At 46.8% G+C, this 20,325-nt stretch overlaps 1 protein-coding gene across 2 annotated transcripts in view; it reads right to left on the bottom strand.

Moving 5' to 3' along the window:
- GPR176 (G protein-coupled receptor 176) overlaps positions 1 to 20,325 on the bottom strand; it is a 120,003-nt gene that overhangs the window by 6,726 nt on the left and 92,952 nt on the right. The window contains exon 1 of one of the 2 annotated variants that reach the window (XM_019552180.1): positions 4,748 to 4,813. The exons of the other annotated variant lie outside the window; for it this stretch is intronic. The gene's annotated coding sequence lies outside the window, so the exon portion shown is untranslated. Of the gene's footprint in view, positions 1 to 4,747; positions 4,814 to 20,325 lie in introns of those variants that run through there. 2 annotated transcript variants of the gene reach the window in all.

Genomic DNA, 20,325 nt, shown 5'->3' with positions numbered 1-20,325 from the left:
TCTCTCCTTATTTTTTAAAATAAGCTACTCAAAAAATGAAAACAAACTTACTTTATTCAATCTTTCCACAGTAACTATCAAAAGCCTGTTTAACAGAGAAAACTACTATTAAAGAATATTTCTCTTGATGGCACTGTGCAGTTAGATAAGGAATTCAAAAAAAATTATAAGTGCATCTCTGCAGGGCACTAACTGACTTTGGTAAAACATCTTATCAGACTACAAATTGACATAAAATAAATACAGTAGGTTAAGGTATTGGTATTTGATAAAACACTGTTCAAATTATCATACCAGAACACAGCTATTATTTATTATTCCACATTGTCCAGTCCATTATACATCAGACATATTTAGTTCTTTACTAAAGCTACAGAGATGTTTGATAATCATTAACAGCTGTACACACCACATTTAAGACTACAGTAACATTTTCGGGGCCAACCTGTGTTCAGTATGGCACAGAACGCTAAACTGCATGCAACGAGGCACAGAAATAGAGATGGACAAACGTGGTTTTACAAATGGTAAGCTAAATCTGGAATCCCTATGTGTATTGTACTGAGGGAAGACATACTGGGGTCAGTAAAATAATAATTTTGGCATAGCTACATGAGTACAAAAATTACCAACACAGGTAGGGATTTTAATGTGATTGCACATTGTTATATCATATCATTCTTATGCAGCATCTTCACACTTACCAGAAAGTCATACTTTTCGTTGCTTTATGGAGGCTGAACAAAACGGAGAGAAAGCAGCAACCCTAAAAACCTATGATATCCATAAGCAGAAAACCTACTTTTTTCTCATTTTTCGAATAATATTGTCAAACAAACAGAAAAAAATTGTCAGCAGCATGAGCACAGTCCTTGCTTTGATAGGCCAGTTTGCATTACAGGCAGACAGACACAGAAATACCAATGAATTGACTTGTAGATCCTTGCTTCACTTGGTTAAAAAGGTTTTTAAAAATTAACCCATATCTTCAATGTGTTAAGAATATGTAGCATCTACGCCAAAATCAAAGTCCTACTTAGAATTATAATAATTATCATAAATAAATAAACCCTCATTTTTCCATTTTACATAACATGTGAAGTATCTTATTACCAAAATTACTGTTTTGTATCTGTCAAAATATTTAACTAAGTATTTACTATCTGATGTATCTTAAATAGTGGAATGATCATCTAGTTTTAGCAGTTTCCTTGGGCATGACAAAATATTCACCAATCAGTATTCAATCAGCTATGTTTAAAGCTTTGTAAAGTGCTAAGAGGTACTCAGTTGTACTCAGTCAATCAAACCATTTGCTTTGCAAAATATTCCTAGCCCTTCAGCTATTAGGAGAAAACCTTGCACTGTTAATTGTGATGCCCTGGAATAGAAAAGAAACTGGTGCTTTTTTTTTTTTTAATTAAAACCATTTATTCATTTTAAATTGCTTTAGTAGTTCTTCACCTCTATAAGGCCAAATACAAATAAAGTACTACAGCAGAGAGTTAATTATTTGGAAAGCCAATTAACCAAAAGGCTTTGCATTACCATAAAAACCATCAGCCACAGTTGGGTTTTTCTGTTGGCAAGACAACTGTGCATTGTTCATGTACGAGGTACACTGTTTATGTGCTAGTGCTTTTACATTTAAAAATTACACAGTACCATATATTTATTTCTTTGGGCTTTTTTAAATATTTATTTTACGGTACAGGTACAACAACAATTAAAATATAGTTTAAAGCACTTCATACTTTGGTGTGTGATTTTTCTAGAAAAATGATTATCCAGAATGATGGCGACACTATTCCAAATAATCAATATTCTACTGTATTGAAATTAGAGGGAGTTTCAGTAATGATTCAGATGGTGGCAGTCAATTGTGAAGCAAAATGTCATGATTCTACAGCACAGTTTCTAAACTTGCAATGAACTAGTGTGTTCTCTTGAATCAGACTACACATTAAAATCAATAGGTTTTTATAAACCTAGAACTGCCATAGAAAGTCTTCTAATATGAGGCATAGATGAGATGAAAAAACCACAAACACTGACCAAACCTGACTGGTAGGCAAGAGGAGCATAGCCTACAAGGGACTGTCCCTCTTTCTAAGTAAGACGGGAAGCGTCTTTAAACAAACTACATTAAGCTGCCGACAGTTGGTGTTGCGGTGCTGCACAATGAGGCTCCCAGGTGCCCTGGGGATGGGATACCTACTGACAGCCCGCACTTGACAGGGGATTGTGGCCTGGAAAAGGCTGAGGGACAGCTCAACTGAACTGCAGGCAGCTGAGCCCCAGGAGCAGAGACGCATGCTTCTCTGCCACTCCACTTTAAGAGCTCACTCTCCCTGTGCATGGAAGGGCACACTTAGAGTGACACCATAAAAAGGTGTCTGGAGCCCCAGCATGCAGCAGCAGCTGACCAGAAGGGAGCAGCAGCAGGCCCTCCACGGAGCCAGCTGGACATGACATGGACGCTGGAGAGCTGCTGCTGAGCCAGACCAGAAAGAACCAGCAGGGGTTCTTGCTCCTGAAGACAGGGACAATGAGGCACTGAAGTGATTGGCGGGACCCATCCAGGACTAAGACTGAGTGCCAGAAGCATGAGTCCCTTGCCCCGTGCAGCACCACAGCCGGAGCACTCTGGGGCTTACCTTATTTCTGATTTGATGCAAGGGAGAGCCAACAGGAGAGCCCTGGTACAGCCTGCTGCAGCCCTGCTGTACCACAGCTGGGTCTGCTGTGGGGAGGCAGCCCAGCCAGACTTTTCCCTGCTGGAGCAGAAAGGGTGGGTTTGTGGGGGATGGCCTGAGAGGGACTGTCCCCCCAGCCAAACCCCGGCTGGGGTCTAGTAGGGGATTTAAACCCCACCTCCCAAGCAGGGCCAGTAGGAGACCAGCAAACTCCACCCCCTCCCACATCTGGCAGAGACTGAGACAAGCAGCTGATAAGGAAAGGGGAAAGGGCGTAATTTCCCTCAGCTGCCCCAGACCATGGGGAAGGGAGAAGAGGCTGGAGGGACTGGTCGCCTGCCACCTATGAGCACAAGGCCAAGCCCTGCAGGAGCAGACTAAGGGGTGGAAGGTGTTACCAAAGACCTGGCACAATCATCACATATATGCGCTGGAGATGGAGCTAAGGGAACAGGAGAGGGTCCCAGACTGCTTGGGCTGGTGTGACCAAAGAAAGCAGAAATTTATATTTACATTATAAAGCAGAACGTGTAAAAGGTGGAAGACTGGAATACCTAGGAAGAGGCAAAACACAATGAATTCATGGGAGCTCTGCTAAAAGTACTATAAGTGACAAGCATACTAATGTCAAGGTGGGGAAGGGGTGTAGAGATGAGGCCTACGGGATCTCCACTCCAATGCCTAAGATCACCTGCTGATTCTCCAAGAAGGACTTTCTGAATACCTGGCTATAAGGAGACATTCTGGCCTCACAATTACATAAGCTGTATGCAAGGCTTTTGCTTGTCTTTTGGTTTTTTACATTCAGTTTTAAGTTAGACTAAGTTGTGAGTGCTCTCACTGTATCTTAGCTTAGGAGAAGATTTTTGGTTGTTTTTTGTTGTGTGCTTGAGATTGCAAGTTGCTATATTCAATACATGCTCACTTCAGAGAAAGGACTACTTTTGTTCAAGCTTTTATGAATTCAGTGCCATTACCTTTTTCCCCACCCACCCCCTCCTCAAGTGGGGAACAGCAGGGGCAGAAATCTGGCAGGTGCTCCCCCACCCCTGCCCAGGCAGATCCAGGCTGAGGTCTCATATGGGCCACAGTGGGTTTAAAGAATACCTTCCCCTGGTCTCAGCCCCTGGGCTGCTGCCCAGCCATGCCCCCTCTGCTCAAGCAGGGAGCAGAATAAAGCCTTGGAGCTTCAGTCCCTTCCTTTTGGCAGTGGCTGGCAGGCTGGGAGTTGTGCTCCAGTGCCTCCCAGCTTCTGGCCTGAGCCACTGCAGGCATGTGGCTGAATTTCCTGAATCAAAAGTGAATGCCTGCTCACTTGCTTCTCCGTTTACTCTCTGCAGCTTAGACTATCTGCAAAGACTGAATTGATTCAACTTCCGGCTTTTTAAGTATCTGTACTTAGCTTATGTGACACCCCCTTCTAATGCTGGCACAATTTGAGTATAGTTTCCCAAACTAATTTAAATAAAATCAGTTTATCTACATTGTGGCTGCACAGTAGGGGGTGCTACTATGCAGAGCCACCTGCCTCACTGTGCCAGGCCTAAAACCTCACTTCAGGAGTCTCCCATGGGGTGTCTACAGCCATCTATCCTGTTTCCTGGAGAACACCCACAAGCCTGGGGTAACACTGCCACCACCCAAGCACTGGTCTGTTAGGACTCTCTGCAGCCTGGGACACATACTCTGTGAAACTTGGGGTTGCTTCACCCACAGGTAATATTTCTGGGTGCATCTTTCAGACCAAGGCATCCCAAGATAACCTCAGGTAGGACTGAGGGAACATAAACAGGCAAGGTCTGCTGGCAAAGCTAGGTGCAAAAAGGCCTACCTCTCCCCCCTCCACAATACCATAGCAAGGCACGCTGTAACCCAATACCTTTACTGATTAGCGGGGAAGGGGGGAGAAGGAACAAGAAAGTCAGAATACACCTTGAGCAAACATAAGCAATCAGAGTCTCATACAGTCTCAGACATAATAATCCTTTATAAAATGCATCTGGCCTAGACATACATCCTAACTCCTGGCTAGTTTCCAAGTCCTTACTTACAGAAAATCATCCAGGCAAAAGCCTGGAGGCATGTTGCTTGTCGCTTTCCAAAAAAGCCCGCTGCCAGAAAACAGGTATTCCCCCCTCCCCTCAGGAATTTATCCGGCCAGGTCACCTGGTTGATCAGCCAGAACCAAAAAGAAAGCAAGGGAGAGAGAGAGAGGGGTCCATCTGGAATGACCCAAGTGAGGGGCAGAGACAGTGAGATTTCTTCACATATGTCAACTACTTTAAATATCAATACTCAATTAACATTTTCATTGCACTGTATTAGGATAGAATAAACGCTTGCTTTAAGTTACTGTTTTTCATTCAGAGATTAGGTGGAGTCCACTGTAAACAGGATTACAGTAAAGAAAAAGCAGAGAAGTAGATTCAGAAAAAGAGAAAGATAGTAAATATAAGCCAGTGATATAATATCACACTCAGTATGCTAAGGCAACAAATTCTAGCAGATGTTTATGTTTTAAGTCTGGAATATCTGAAAGGAGTAATAGAATACAATATTTAATGCTCTGAGTATAATTCAAAGCAGTTACAAAAACACCATAACTTTTTTTCAGTGCACCTTTTCCCCTCCAAATTGAAGCCTTCTCAAATTTCATTGCTAAAGTGTTGATCCAGGCATTAATAGCTAACTAAGTAAAATAATTCTGTAATAGTATCTCTTAGCAATAATTCTAATAATATACAACACCCTGAATAATATCTTTAACAAATGATGATCCCCATGGAAACCAGAGATGACTACCTAAAAGGGAATACATCTGCCACACAGTCAGAAAAAAAAAAGGTTTTTTTCCTGCAATCTACTAATGGAACCTTAGCTAATGTACCCCACTGTATTTAGTCATTAGTTGGGTAATAAATTATACCTTTATTATTAACTTTAACCAAATCAGGACTGAAACAAAACTCCCCCCAATACAAATCCCTCACGCTTTTATTTTTTCATGATAGCTCTCCTTTTGTATTTGATACTTATCTCTTCCATCTAAAACAGGGTTTGCTGGATGTACATCTTTACAAACAGATATGAGATCAGCAATTAAAATGGTTGGAACTTTTTCCATGGAAAGAGATACTGGGGAAAGAATCCACTTTGGTCAACTCTTTAGTGGAAAAACTGACATCCCTTGTTGAAAATAATTAACCATTTAAGGCAACAACAACACCACTTACACTGGGCTTTTGCTTTCTGACAAAAAGTTGAATGGCCTTAAAGACAGTGGTGTAAGAGTGATGTTCTAGCCATGATGATCCAGAAATTATGCAAGAGGTAAGGATTTCTTAGGATGATATCTTTTATTGGACCAGCTACGTAGTTGGGAGAGAGTCAGATAAGCTTTCGAATGCAAAATGTTTTGCATTCAAAAACTTGTCTACCTTTATCCCAAATACTAACTAACTAGATAACACCCTTGCCTCTCACTTAAGACAAGTAGACACTTTCTGCAATATATTTCATGTCGATAAATTTCTTTAAAATTCATATTCAACAAATGTGTATAAATTTCACGTATATATATATTTCTCAACATGAAATATATTTGTGTGTGTGTGTTTGTATTAAATAACACAGTTCTAATGGAAAATTGTGGTGGTTATCAGTCCTTTTACTATATCCTGAATTTTTAACTACAAGAGGCTCACTGCTTGCCTCCTGAGGGAGCTGTGAGGGGATTCACATTGGCTGTTACAGAGTGAAACATGCACTATCTGCATTCTCCTGGATATTTTATCTTTTTTTTTCCTTTACTGTTTGCCTCTCAGCTAGAACAACAGCCATCTAGACTGACAGAGTTCTCTTTGCAATTGTGAAATATAAAGCAAACTTTCTAAATTCCCTAACTAAAAAACACTGGCGTTACTTACTTTTTACTAATACTTCTACCACAATTCTGTTAAAACTATGGCAATAAATTTGTATTCAATTTTTGTACTTCTTGATTTGTGTGTGCATGCAAGGAGCTAGCAAGAGTAGGTTGGAGCAAGATGAATTATAAACCTGAACATTAATTTTTATTTTTAATAACCAGGCATTTTTCCTTTTACTAACCTGGGCATATGCTACTTAATTTTGAGATGTAGTCTCTGTGCCATATGCTTGCATTTGTCATTTATATATTACTGTTGTGATAGATTTGAAATTGGTATGCAAATTCATGGCCAATGTTTCCTCCTCTTGTTCTATCTGTGGCCAGTGCATAAAACACTCACATTATATTCTCTCACTTTCAGGAACAAAAATACATTCTGGGATTATTTTACATACATGGCTTTCTTTCAATAGAAAAGCTTTCCATTTCCTCGGTCACACTGAGATTTTACTAACATACATGCCTTCCTTCTCCTTTGTACCACATTATGGATTCAATAATTCTAATATTATAAAAGCCTTAATCCATCTATCTGTCCAGAACGCTTTATTTGTGCTCTGATTGGCTGACTGAAACACCAAACAAAGTGTGAAAACAGCGTTCGGACAGGAGGTGGCGGCACAGCAGAGTGCCACCATGATGGTGGGGACAGGAGGGATGGGGCAAGGGTGGGGCCAGGCCAGCTGCCCCACCACCACCACTCTGCTTCCTGGAGGCAGCAGCAACAGAGCAGATGGAACGGGGAGCTTGCCTCACCCCCCAGCCCTGCTCCCTACAGGTGGCAACGATGGAGTGGGGGGGGGGGCAAGGCCACCCAAGCTGGCCTCTCCCCCCCCTTGCTGTTGGAGGTGGCAGTGGTATGGGGGGGAAGCAGGGTCAGGACACCACAGGGGGGCGAGGCCACCGGCACTGGCCTCGGCCCATCCCTCCCCACTTCTGTCGTCACTGCAGAGCCAATGCAGGCTGATGCGGCGGCAGAGGGGGGAGAAGCAGGCCCAACACAGGGTGGGATAGGAAAACAGGTGTGCTGTTGCAGCAAGTGGGGGAAGAATGGACCCAGGCCGATGCAGCAGAGGTGGCACCAGTAGGGGGAGGGGAGGAATGGGCCCGGGCCCAACACAGGGAGGGAGGAGGGGAGGAGCAGTAGGCCCAACCCAACACGGCCCAGTGCCGCAGTGGCAGGCGAGGGGAGGAGCAGGCCTTATCCCCCCTCAGGCCCAGGCCCACTCGTCCCCCACCCACATCCCCCATGTCGGCCATGAGCCCACTCCTTCCATCCCCCGCCACCACCAGGTTGCTCCAGGCCCACTTCCTCCCCTGCCGCAGTGGGCCAGCTTCTCCTTGCCCTCAGGCCCATTCCTCCCCTCCCATACCACTGTGGCAAGAAGGTGGGGAGCAGGCCCAGACGGGGGGCCACAGGGCTCCATCCCCACCTGCTTTCCCGCCCCACCATCATTCTTGATGGGCGATTGGCTAGTTGTAAGATAATAGCTTTGAAATGGCCTTCTGTTACAAACTGTAGCTCATACTTAGCTTCTCCCATGTATGTACATGGGCTCAAGCTGCCAACACTATCCTCTCCCTCCCCCATCATGCACATGCTCACTCCCTCATAATTTTGCATTAATACAATTTATGAGTATGGACTGCTGAACACTTTGAACCTGTAACAGTCCAGGATGTATCTGTGGTGCAAGCACACTGAATTTGCCAAATACATACCAGTAATAACTACCTGGGAAATATTTGGGTACAGATTTGAAAATCTTAGAAGAGTGCTGCTTTTGTTCTTTCTTTTATGAGGTGTAAAGCTATATAGTAGCAAAGTAAGAGGAGCCTTATTAGCAAGTTTTGTGAAAACATTCCTCTTGTTGAACTAATATATGGCTAGGGTCCCTGGAAAACTATACAGAGAAGAAAGTGGGATTTCACTGCTGTTGATTTATTGTTTATAACAAACTTAATAAACCACTTTGTCCACTGAGGCATTAAAAAGCTTTGTAGGGGCTTAAATACTGCACTTAGGTCCATAACATGGAGAAAATAGAAGCCACCCTCACCTATTTCCCATTTTCTTTATTGCTTGCTGGGAGGTATAAAGTGGAGTTTTCAGGTCTATCTAGGTACTTATACTGACACCATCATCAATACTACTTTCTCAGTGCCTTAAGTAGAAGCATCAAATCACCCAAGTCCCAACACTCAAAGTACAAATCTCAATCCAAAGACCTGTCTATGCACCTCTTATTTAAAGATATGGAGGGCTGTGGACTGCAACCCTTTAGCACTGGCTTGTCCAACATGAGGCCCACCAAGCCATTTGCTGAGACCTGAGGTGCTGCGACAGGAAACAAAAGTAAACACTGCTTACTTTTGTTCCCACCCCTTGTCCCTACCCCAGCCCTCAGCAGCTTCCTAATGGCTGCTGAAGGGCTAGGGAAGGGACAAGGTTCCCACACGCAGCCCACAGCAAGCAGTGCCCCACAGCAGGGCACAGACAGACATACGCTCCCTGGTGCCTGGACAACTTACTGGGCATCCTTGAAAGCAAGAGGAGGTGGTGGTGCAGGGCCGGGGCTCAGCGGCAGAGCTGCGTGGGGCCAAAGTGGGAGTGGGGGGTGGCGTGGGCACACGTGGCCATCAGGACAGTGAGGTGGGTGGCAGCACAGTGGAAGGCACTTTTCTCGCACATCCCAGTGAGGCTGTGGCTGGAAAGACAAGGAGGAGCCCACACGGGCTCCTGCGCTCCCTGCCCCGCTCCACTCTGTGCCCAGCTGAGCCGCGAGTCTCTCTTGCAGCCTCTTGGATGCACTAAGGGACTGAGAAGCCCCCGCTCCCTCCCTGCCCACCTGCCCCCTGGAAGGCAGCGAGCGGCAGAGGCTGCAAAGTGCCACGCAGGTGTCTCCCGCTGAGACACATCCCTCCACCTTTGATTAGTTTCCACTCTGGCTGATATCTTTTCCACATTTGATCTGTCAACTTGCATTATGCTTCTTTCGTTATGCACTATGCAAAAAAGTGTTTATTTTAGTCAAGTGTTTGGTATTATTTCATTGTTGCTTTTATATTTTTTTATTTTGGATTTTAAACCACATTTCCAGACCCATTTCATTGTCACTTCCTGCAACTTCATTGGTGTCAAAGGTCATGTGACATCACTTCCTGATGTGATACCACTTCCTGTGAGGTTTTTGAATATAGCTCATCAGCCCACTGCGTGATAAAAAGTTCATGATCTGGCCTCACATTCAAAAAGGTTGGACGCCCCTGCTTTAGCACCACAGGGTACATTTCATCAGATGGGTGAACTTGGAATCTGCCTGAGCTATGCTGACTCACAGATAAAACTGAGCCTGAAACACATTCATTACAATCTTAAACCTACACTTCATGGCTCACATACAAGTACTATATATGTGGCAACTCAAATCTGTTTCTACTACATACACAACAAAATTAAAATAAGTCTTAAACAGATGCTGGAGATTGGTGCTTATTTTCTTTACATACCTGACTAGATAAAGAACATCCATTTGAAGAGTAGAAATATTTAGAGTAAAATAAACACTGTGCAGTGGAGTTTATTGTTCCATAAAATCCCAATTTCCCAGAGAACTGTGTGTTTGGAAAGTCTCTCACCCTTCTGCCTCCATGATTTTCTCTCTTCCTTTTTAGTTATAAAAAACTTAAATATTTACACTCTCCTAACCGCAAAACACATTGGCATTTTGACTGAGAGATACTGTATCCAATGACTCCACTAGATGTAATTTCATTGGGACCTGACTGTATGTACACAGCATGTCCTGTTACTCTTTATTATTCTGTTATTTCCTTTCTTCCTGGAACTTACACTCCATATTTATTGCACTCTATAAAAAGAAACAAAATAGGACCCCAAGTGGGACATTAGGCAATGTAGATAGTACCACTAAAAAAACCCAAAAAAACAAACAAACAAACAAACAAACAAAAAACAACAACAACCAATCAAAATAACTTCCCACTGCAAGAAGCAATTTTCCCACTACAAACTGGAAAATTATTTATTCACACTGTTATCTTCCCTAACAGGATTTCCCTTTTCAGGAAATTTCCTATTCATATATCACCATCATTACATCTCCACATATGGTACCAGTGGTACGGAGGTGATATAGATAAGGCACTGCCTTTTTACCATGTTGTGTAATGTTCCTCTGAGCAGTTAGATGACACAATGGTTACAAGGCCGACAGCCTCTCTATACTAACACTCTTCCTGTTTTTATTCACAGCAGTGGCAGCAAAAAAGGAGAAGGTGGTAGCTAGTGCACACAGACTAGGAGTTTTCTTATACTAGACAAAGACTATTAACAAAGATAAATATTCCTTCTCCACTCCACCTGAAGACTAGCTGTAGAGCATCTATTCATCCTTTGCACTTTTGGGGGGGGCAATGGAAGCTGGCTTACTGAAGAGTAAGGCCTTATTAATAATCTCAGGCCAAATCTAATGTTGGGAACTGTAGCAAAAACTTCCCTATCAATGATGCCACTGGCTCAGCTACACCAGTGACCCCACTTACAGGCAAGAATTTCCAGGCTTCTGCCATTTTTACCACAGCATCAACCTGCTCAAAGGGCTCCTCCGTTGCACTAAACTGGTTGTAGGACTGGTAGAAATTCCTTTTTAAAATCCCCTAGGGAGACACAGCTTCAAGCCAAGACTACTCTAGGAAAAATACTTGTTGCTGACATCAAGTACCAGCAGTTGAATGGTCACAGCTGAAGCAGCGCTAATCAAGTAAAGCCAAGAAAAAAGATGATTTATCCTCGCAGTAGCAGTTGTTTTGTGACCTATGTTGGGCCATATCTGCTGCATTATAAATAGAGTGTGAGTGTGCACGCACACAATGTACTTGAACTGGCGACTTTTGCTAAGGGTAGAGCAAGTCCCCTGGATACCCTCATACTTTCAACTAAAACCCAAGGGGTATGGCCACCCTGCCTCCCTCTCAGCTCCTTTGAATTAGAAATGATGGTTAGAAGTCTAAAGAGACAGAAATGGAGGAAGGGTGTGCAATGTATAAACACATCTCACTGCAAAGGCAAGTAATCTGTTCTCCACTGAACAACTGTATACACATCCATTTATCTATTGATGACTTGCTAGCAGCTTACACATTCAGGTTGTGAGGTTTTGGAGCTGGTGGAACAAGGAATGGAGAACAATCTTACCAAAGTCATCAGTTTAGACTATGAGGTTTAGAATATGGTACAGTTTGAGAAAAAGATACGGAAAAAAGTCCACATGGCAACAGCCCTACAGATATCCCTAGTCAGCTCAGAAATGTAAATGAAGTAGCTCACATTTTAGTGAAATCATGTCCTAGGACAGGGGTTGTCAACCAGGGGTACACATACCTTCAGGGGTACTTAGAAAGGTTATAAGGGGTACGCGCGGGCATGTGGACGGGTGGAAATGAAGTGCGATCTGGGCTGCAGCGGCGGCATCTCCCACGGGGAGGGGAGGGACATGCTGGGCACCACTGGCCCCACGCAGCAGCGCTGACCTGCCCCCCACTCCAGCTCACTCTCCTGATTGGCCACTACCCCCTTACAGCAGAGCTGCAAGACTCTGTTCTGTGCCCGCCCCCAGCAGCGCACGATTGACTGGACATGAGGCCCATCAGCAGCTGGCAGAACCGCATATGCAACTGGCTGTAGGAAAGTAGCGTGGGGTGTGGTGGCAGCAGCAGCAGGAAATGTTTGTGCAGTGGCAAAGTGATTGTAAATTGAATTACTGCCTGATTAATCTGTTCCCAGGCCTGCTATCCCAGCAGGGTGCCTTTGGCAGTGCAATTGCTTTCCCTGCAGGGCAGTGGGACTCCGGCAGCCACCCTGCCCCAACTGCTCCCTTGACAGCCCCTGGATGCACTGCTGGGCTCCCATTGTCCCAGGACCCAACCCAGCCTGGCCCCCATTCACCCCTGCCCCACTCCTTCCTGCCCCCCCAACCCCTTCCATCTCCCCTGGCCCACCCCTTCCCCCAACACACATTTACCTTCAGGGGGGTGGTGGGAGGAGTGTCGGCATGTGTGTCTGTCTGCATCTGCACGTATGTCTGTGTGTGCCTGCATATGCGTGTGTCCCCTGCCCCCCTGGCAGCACCAAGCACATGGCATCCCACAGCTCTTGGGGCAGTGGCAGCGGTAGAGGGGTGCAGAGTCCAGTCTTCAGAAGCAGCAGCAGCTGCAGCTGCCTCCACCCCGCACACAGACCTGGGGGCACATGCCCCCCAGGCCTCCGCTGGGGTATGCACAATGCTAGGAGCCCCTCGCCCCTTAAAAACAAGAAAAAAAATAGAGAGGAGTACATGAGCTGAAACTTTGAGGTAGAAGGGGTACACTTGCTAAAAAAGGTTGAAAAACCCTGTCCTAGGGCTTGATACCTGTGACAGGAGTATCGCTATAGGAGCCTTTCTGGGAGTGACTCTGCCCCCTGTAATGGGCCAACCGCCTGCTTACTTTCCTGCCATACCTTGATCTTAATTGATTAATTGATTGGTGTAATCAGCAGGAGGATGCCCATTTTATGTACCCCGGTGCCAGGGGGCACTACCTGCAGCTCCTTTCCTCCCCTACACTGCAGCCCAAGCCTTGCAGATGGTACTGACATGGTTTGACCTAGGCCCTGTTACGCCTTGGCCCTCCCCTTTCCTTGCAGGGCTCCTCACTGCCCCCTTCTCTCTCACTCTGGGACTGGGGTCAATGCACCCCCAAAACACTGTGCCCTCTCTGGCACAAGGGTCCCCACGCTACCGTGGAGCTCCTATGAGGCCTCCTCCAACCCCTCATAGCCTCACCCGATCCTCTGGTCAAAACAGTAAACACAAGAACACAAAACCCCTGGGCTACAACATAAAAGGTAGTCAAACAAGATTCAATCCCTAGTAGAGAGAGAGAGAGAGAGAGAGAGAGAGAGAGCTCCCCAACCCCAGCAGCAACCGGGGGTGTTCCCACCATCAGAATTCTCCCCTTCATCTGTCCTAGCCGAGTTCCTACTCCCTTGGCTGCCAGAGAGGAACTGCCCTCCTGGCCTCCTGCCTGGGCTTAAGAAGGGCTGTGCCCTGCTCCTAGGAAAAGGTACAGGTGCCAGTTGCCGGGGCAACCGCAGTTTGGTCAGCTGACCAGAAGGGGGCAGGGCCTGGCCTCTATAAACAGCCTAGGCTGAGGCCAAGCAGGCGGTTCCCTACTTGCAGCCAAGGAAGAAGGAGCTCTGCTGGGGCAAGCAGAGTAGGGAAGCCTGATGGCTGAAGCAGCTTCTGCTTGATGATACTGGGTGGAGGAAGCCCTGGTAGGGATTTGGGAGGATAAATGGCCTGATGGCTTAGGGTGTACATTTTAGCCAGGAGGTTTAGTTTTAAGTTATAGCCGATTGGCTCGTGTTATGGTTTTTGCTGTTGGTTGTTACACTGGAGGACCAGGTGAGGCTAATAGGGGTTGGAGGAGGCCTCAGTTGGACTCTACAGTGGTGTGGGGACCCCGGTGCCAGAGAGGGCACAGCAGTGAGGGGGCATTGACCCCAGCCCTGCAAAGGGGCATAATGGATTGGGGGCCAGGTAAGGCCAAGGCTACCTGAGCCCACAGGAGTTGCAGATCCGCGGAGGTGATTTAGGGGCCAGGCACGGCTACGGCCACCTGAGCCCCAGGCGCGGAGATAGAAGCCCCAGGGAGGGCACACAGGTGAGGAACCCCAGGGAGGGCACACAATTAAGACCCAAGAGGGGAATTTGGGGGCGCCAGGCACGGCTACGGCCACCTGAGCCCCAATTGTGAGGCAGGGCCCCAGTGCAGGCAGGACCGAGAGAGGGAGCCTGATGTGGGCACGGCCGCGAGAAAGGCCAAAGAGTGTCCGCAGGGAGCGCGGGGAAAGGCCCCAGTGCGGGGAACTGAGACGAGCCCAAAGGGGGCCTGCAAGGGCACGGGCTATAGCAAGGCAAGCAAAGGAGCGCTGTGATTTTGATAAGACAGTGTCTGGTACATCTGAGAGGCTTGGGGTGTCGTATTAGGGGTGGTAGGAGCCACGCGTAGCCCTTAAGGCTTTAGTGCACAGAGTCAGCTGAGACGGGGTACAGACCGGGATACATCGGGGTACCGTGTCCAAGGGGTCGAAAAGGCAGCCTCCCATAACACTTATGACATCAAAGACATGGCGAGCGAGAATGAAGGTGCATTGACACCACCTTGGCATGTTAGGGGACGCTGGGAGAGATCACAGCACCCCTAGGTCCCCGCCCCATGACACTGCCCCTTCCTGTCAGCTGGTTTTACTGGTTGCCCCGGCAACCAGCAACTGCGCAGCCCTGGTGACTGGCAGCTGAACCTCCCCCTTCCCACCACTAGGGGTCTCTCCCGAGCCATCTCTGCTTTCAGACGCAGGGCACCTGAGTGCACTGCGACAATACCAATGACCTAATGAGTATCAAGTTTTATACATGCTGTAACCTGGTCAGAGGTTCATTGCACTAGAACTGCCTACTGTTTTGAGCTTTCTGCTAGAGGTTCTTGACAAAGCTCTGAACTGCATTCTGTGAACACTGAGAAAATGAAGTCCTTCTCCATCTTTGAGGAACTGCATCTTCAGAAAGAATATAGGTAGCTACATTATTTGATTAAAGTGAAAATCCAAAATGGCTTTTGGCATGATGTGATAGTTGTGCCTCCCCGGGACAGTCTATTCATGGTCCCACAACACCAGTCAAGGGCCAACCACCCACCTTCTCGCCTGCCATGCCTTGTTATTATTTGCTTGATTGAAAGATCTTAATCAAACAGGAGGCTGCCTATTTTCTTTCTTGGTGCCTTAGGCACTATCTGCGGCTGCTTTCCACCCCTTATACCACAGCCCAAGCCTCGCAGATGTATCTGGTGTTGTTCAGGTCTGTCCTACTCCCTGCGCCGCGCGAACACTCTCTGGCTTATCTCTTGGCCTGCACCCTCACCGGCACCCTCTAGCTCGTCTCAGAGCCTGTGCCCCTACCAGCACCCTCCAGCCTGTCCCGCACTGCCTGTTTTGGGACTTCTCGCCCATGCCAACTCCGGGCTCCTCGCTGCCCCCTAACTCCGGGGCTCCTCACTGCACCCCCCTTTGGCTCTGGGGCTCCTCACTGCCCCCAAACTCCGGGGCTGGGGCCCACACATCCCAAACAATGCTGCACCCTCTCCAGCGCCAGGAACCCCCATGCTACTGTGGAGTCCCTATGAGGCCTCCTCCAACGCCTTATAGCCCCACCCAGTCCTCCAGTTAAATAGTAAACACAAAACGCAAATTCCCCCAGGCTACAACATAAAAGCTAGACTGTTCTGGTCAAAAATACGAATCCCTCCCTAAGAGAGAGAGAGCACGCGAATCAACCCCCAGCAGGAACCAGGGGATGTTCCGACCATCAGAGTTCTCCCCTTTGTCCTGGCTGAGTTCCTCCTCCCTCGGCCACCGGAGGGGAACTGCCCTCCTGGCCTTCTGCCTGGGCTAAGTTCCGCCCCTTCCTGTCTCTAGGTTTCCCTGGTTGCTAGGGCAACCAGCACCTGTACAGTCCTGGTGACTGGCAGCTGCGCTTCCCCCTTCCCGCCACTAGGGGTCTCTCCCGAGCCGTTTCTGCTCTCAGTCGCAGGGCACCTGAGAGCTCTGTGACACATGACTATGAGTGTGGCTTCAAGGAAATCTTATTCTTGTGGAACATTAAGTATGGTGGCCCTGTTATAGCCCCTGAGAATGAAGGAAAAAGTAAAAGGAGCTCTCCTGTTCGTGGAAGAGGAATATATCCATTAAATCCATTTTGCGTCACTCTAACACTTGCTCAAATAGGTGGTGAGGAGTTCCCTCATACACTACTCTGGATGTTACTTTGACTTGCAAGAATCACTTGTGACTGATACAAGAGGTCTTGCTGAGAAAATCTATTACTAAGCGTATTTCTCCTGGTAGATGTAATTTGGATATGCATGAAAAAGTATCTATAACGGGCTGCCTGTTGTTTTAACAGGATTGTTCCTACAGCCCCTTCTCTAGTCACAGAATCATACAAAAGTGAGGCTGCAAGGGACCTTAGGAAGTCATTGAGTCTAACCCCTGCTTAAGGCAGGATCATCCCAGAATTGGTGGCAGAAGGCACTATTCTGTGGGGGTCATGACCTCCTGCTGCTTGCCTAGCCGGGGCAAGATGGAGCTGCTGTGCTGCCTCCAGACAAGCAGCACACAATAGCCAAAGCCGACCCAACCTCCCTGCACCTCCCACCACGGCTGGGCACGTGGCAAGACATGGGGTGGGGGAGGGGGATGTGTCCCTGGATCTGTGTGGGGCAGCTGGGGCCGGGGCTGCACTGGGCTGTGTTCCGGGCAGGCAGCAGGGGCTACAGTGAATTTTAGGGTGGCTACAGCCCCCCCATAACCCCTGCTCCACCACCCACCCTCCCATGCCCTGCCGCCACCCACCCAGCCAGGGAAGCGCAGGGAGCCTAGGCCAACTCTAGCCACCATAAGTCACTTGTCCATAGACAATGCAGCAGCTCCACCCCACTCTAGCTGGGTGAGCAGTAGAAGGGCATAGCCCCCACTCCCAGTGCCTTTCGCCCAGTGGCCCAGAGTGCAGCCTGGTGCAGCCCTAGCCTTGCCCACCCCACATAGATCTGGGGGCACATGTCCTGCCATGCCCTCCCAGACTGGTGACATGCGGTGGTGGGAGCTGCTCACCCACTCCTCACAGCCCCCCAAACCTGGCTAGGCAGCCCTTGCCCCACCCCCTGTCCTAGCACCAGCCCCAATCCCTCCCTCACTGCGGGGGTGTTTATGTGCCCCCCTGTCCTCTCCCCAGACTTACCAGCTGGAGGCAACTGGGTCAAGCATGGTAAAGGAACCAATCCCCCATTTATAACATTGTTCCTATGAGAAAATTGGTTCCAACTTACAATGTTTTGACTTAAGATGCAGTTTTCAGGAACCAGTCTTAGAACTGCCTGTATTCAGTTGCTCAAAAAAGGGAAAGAAAAACCATGCTGTACAATAGCTAACACATATATTTAAAGCTATATTCTAAAGAAACAGAAAAACTCTGGGCCCACTACTAACATTTATGAGTGTGACTATGTATGAAGTGCATATAGCTCACTCTGCTGCTCCAGCAAGCATTTCTATTCTAATCTTACTTGATTTCACACCTTTCATTCTGTCCAGTCCTCCTGCTGTTTCTAACATCACCAAGGGATGCTGTTAGGGCATAAGCAAGATGAAATCAGTAGAGATGTGACCTCTTATTTTTCTATTGCAAGCAGGAAACAAAAGGAGTTGGAAAGCATTTCCTTATGCATCCAACTGATTTTTCTCTTCATAAATTAAGGGGTTTCGAGTTGCTTCAGTATCTTGAAACTGAGGAAAGTATGGGGAAAGTAAATAACTGATACTTGAAATTCCCTGTCAATAAACTGTATCTTAACAATTTAAAACAGTGGTGCTTAACCTTGCAGCCACACAGGCTAGTTGAGAAGCACAGGGCTGGTTTTGCAGGCCAGATCCCATGCAACAGGAGAGAGGTAATTAATGTTGCCACCTCTCCCTTGTGTTACCTCTTAGCTCTGTGTTCCTGATGGAGCCCTGGCACCCAGCTTGCCGGACTTACAAAGGACTTTTTCTAGCCTCTGCCCCCCCACCCCACCCCAAAACACTGATGCTGACTTCACAGTGCAAGCACAGCTAGGCCATCTGAGAAGAAACAATGTGGTATCCCTTCCAGTGTAACTTCTATATTCATAATAATTTCAAACTGGCTCCTAGATGTCTGGTTACTCTTTAAAACTTTGTTTTTTCTGGTTGTTCATCAGTTTGAGATGTTTCAAACCAGATAACCCTTTGTCACTGAAAAAGGCAATTCATTTAAATTGCAACTGTTCATATAACAGGATTTTCCCTGTAAATTATGGCCTGGGACCCTCTTAATTTACACAATTAAAAAAATGATTTGAAGAGGCTGGACTAAGGGTATAAGAAAGCTGTAAAGAAGCAAACAGTGTGCTTCAAGAGGGAGAAATCTCTCTGACAGCATTCGCTGTTGTTCTCAAGAAGCATTAAGGATGCTGGGATAAACAGATCATCTCTGTTGGTCGCCTGTTTAACCTTCAACTATCGTGCTAGGAACTTTGCCTGTCAACAAACCACTCAAGTGCCTTGGAACAGTGAAATCCCAGCTCTCGCTCTCGCTCTCTCTCTCTCGGCATAGCTTTCTGAACCTGAATTTTATTAGTTAAGCTTGAGCTATGTTTCCCCAAATATTCAGTTGAACCAGGGTAATATTGTAATTGTTTTTGTTTGTTTTTCCTGATGGCTATTATTACTATCACCATCATAAATTTCATATACTTAGCAATAAATAACTTTTAGAGTCAAACTGGTGGTAACTGGGTATATTTTTTCTCCTCTACTTCCCTTTCCCCACTTGCTCTACAGCAATGCTTCTTTTACCTAAGCCAAAAATCCCTGTAAAGCCTCAAAATACTGTGGGGTTCACTCATCAAGAGGCTACCACTACTAGGAGCATTAAGGCAAAAGATTGGAACATGCTGAGTATGAGACACATAAGGGGATCAGCTTGTATAGGCTGACTGACCCAGTTTGGCTCAGATGTGGCCTAATGAACTGAATGCTGACACATGAGGGTGTCAGCTGGACACCCAGCCTGATTCAGAGGTATTCTGTTCACCTGTGTGTTTGTGTCTGACTGCATTTTATTGTTACCTTGATAAACTGATTCCTGGGCATATGAGGGTGTCAGCCTGTACATGCTGATCAACCCAGCCAGGTCAGGCATGTCACGTTAGAGAGAGAGTGAGCGTATGTGTATGTGTTTGACTGATTTGGTGGCTGGAGGAACCTAGCCCCATTGAAACCGAGTCCTGCAAGATAGCTCCATTGGGGATGAGGACTTGTAGAAGGGAGAGAAACAGCTCCATATAGAAATGCAAGTAACACAAGCAGCACATTGATAGAAATACAGAGACCCCAGAAACACGCCCCTAATAAATGAGCATACCCCAAAGTGACATGCAAATCTGGTAACACCTGCCACCAAATTCCTGGACTTATAAGGAGCCCCACAGTCTGGATGACACAGCATTGCAGACTGGAGACTGAGCACCTCTGGTTTAAAACACTGATGATTTTGTAAGGTAGAATCTACCTCATCCGCAAGTTTCATGATCCCATAGGTTCTGCACTTACTGATATTTCTTGCTTATCCGAAAGGACAGGAAATATAAGTATGGTCTCATGTCATTTGGCTGACATAAACATCAAGCCTAGATGCTCATCTGGTCACCTTCTGTCCAGGAACTTGACTATAAACATTTTATAGTCGGGGGTCGGACTAGATGATCTGTTCAGGTCCCTTCCGACCCTAGAAACTATGAAACTAAAAATTAGAGACAGAGTCTCGTTAAAGTAAATCTGCACAGCCTCCCTGAGGTCACAGGCAATACAATAACTTATACTAGTGTCACGGAGTCACAGAGGTGCTCCGTGATTGAGAGGGTGATTGGCAGAGCTGTCAATCACCCAGGCAGCTCAGGTGCCTGGTTGCCAGGGCAACCAGGCGGTCACATGACCAGAAGGGGGCAGGGCCAGGCCTTTATAACCAGCTCAGGCCAGAGCCTGAGAAACAGTTCCCTTCT

The sequence above is a fragment of the Crocodylus porosus genome, unplaced genomic scaffold, assembly GCF_001723895.1.
Source record: "Crocodylus porosus isolate Cpor-Errol unplaced genomic scaffold, CroPor_comp1, whole genome shotgun sequence".
NCBI classification, from domain to species: Eukaryota; Metazoa; Chordata; order Crocodylia; family Crocodylidae; genus Crocodylus; species Crocodylus porosus.
Note: the sequence above shows the minus strand (reverse complement) of the source record. Positions and strands in the feature narration are given on the sequence as shown.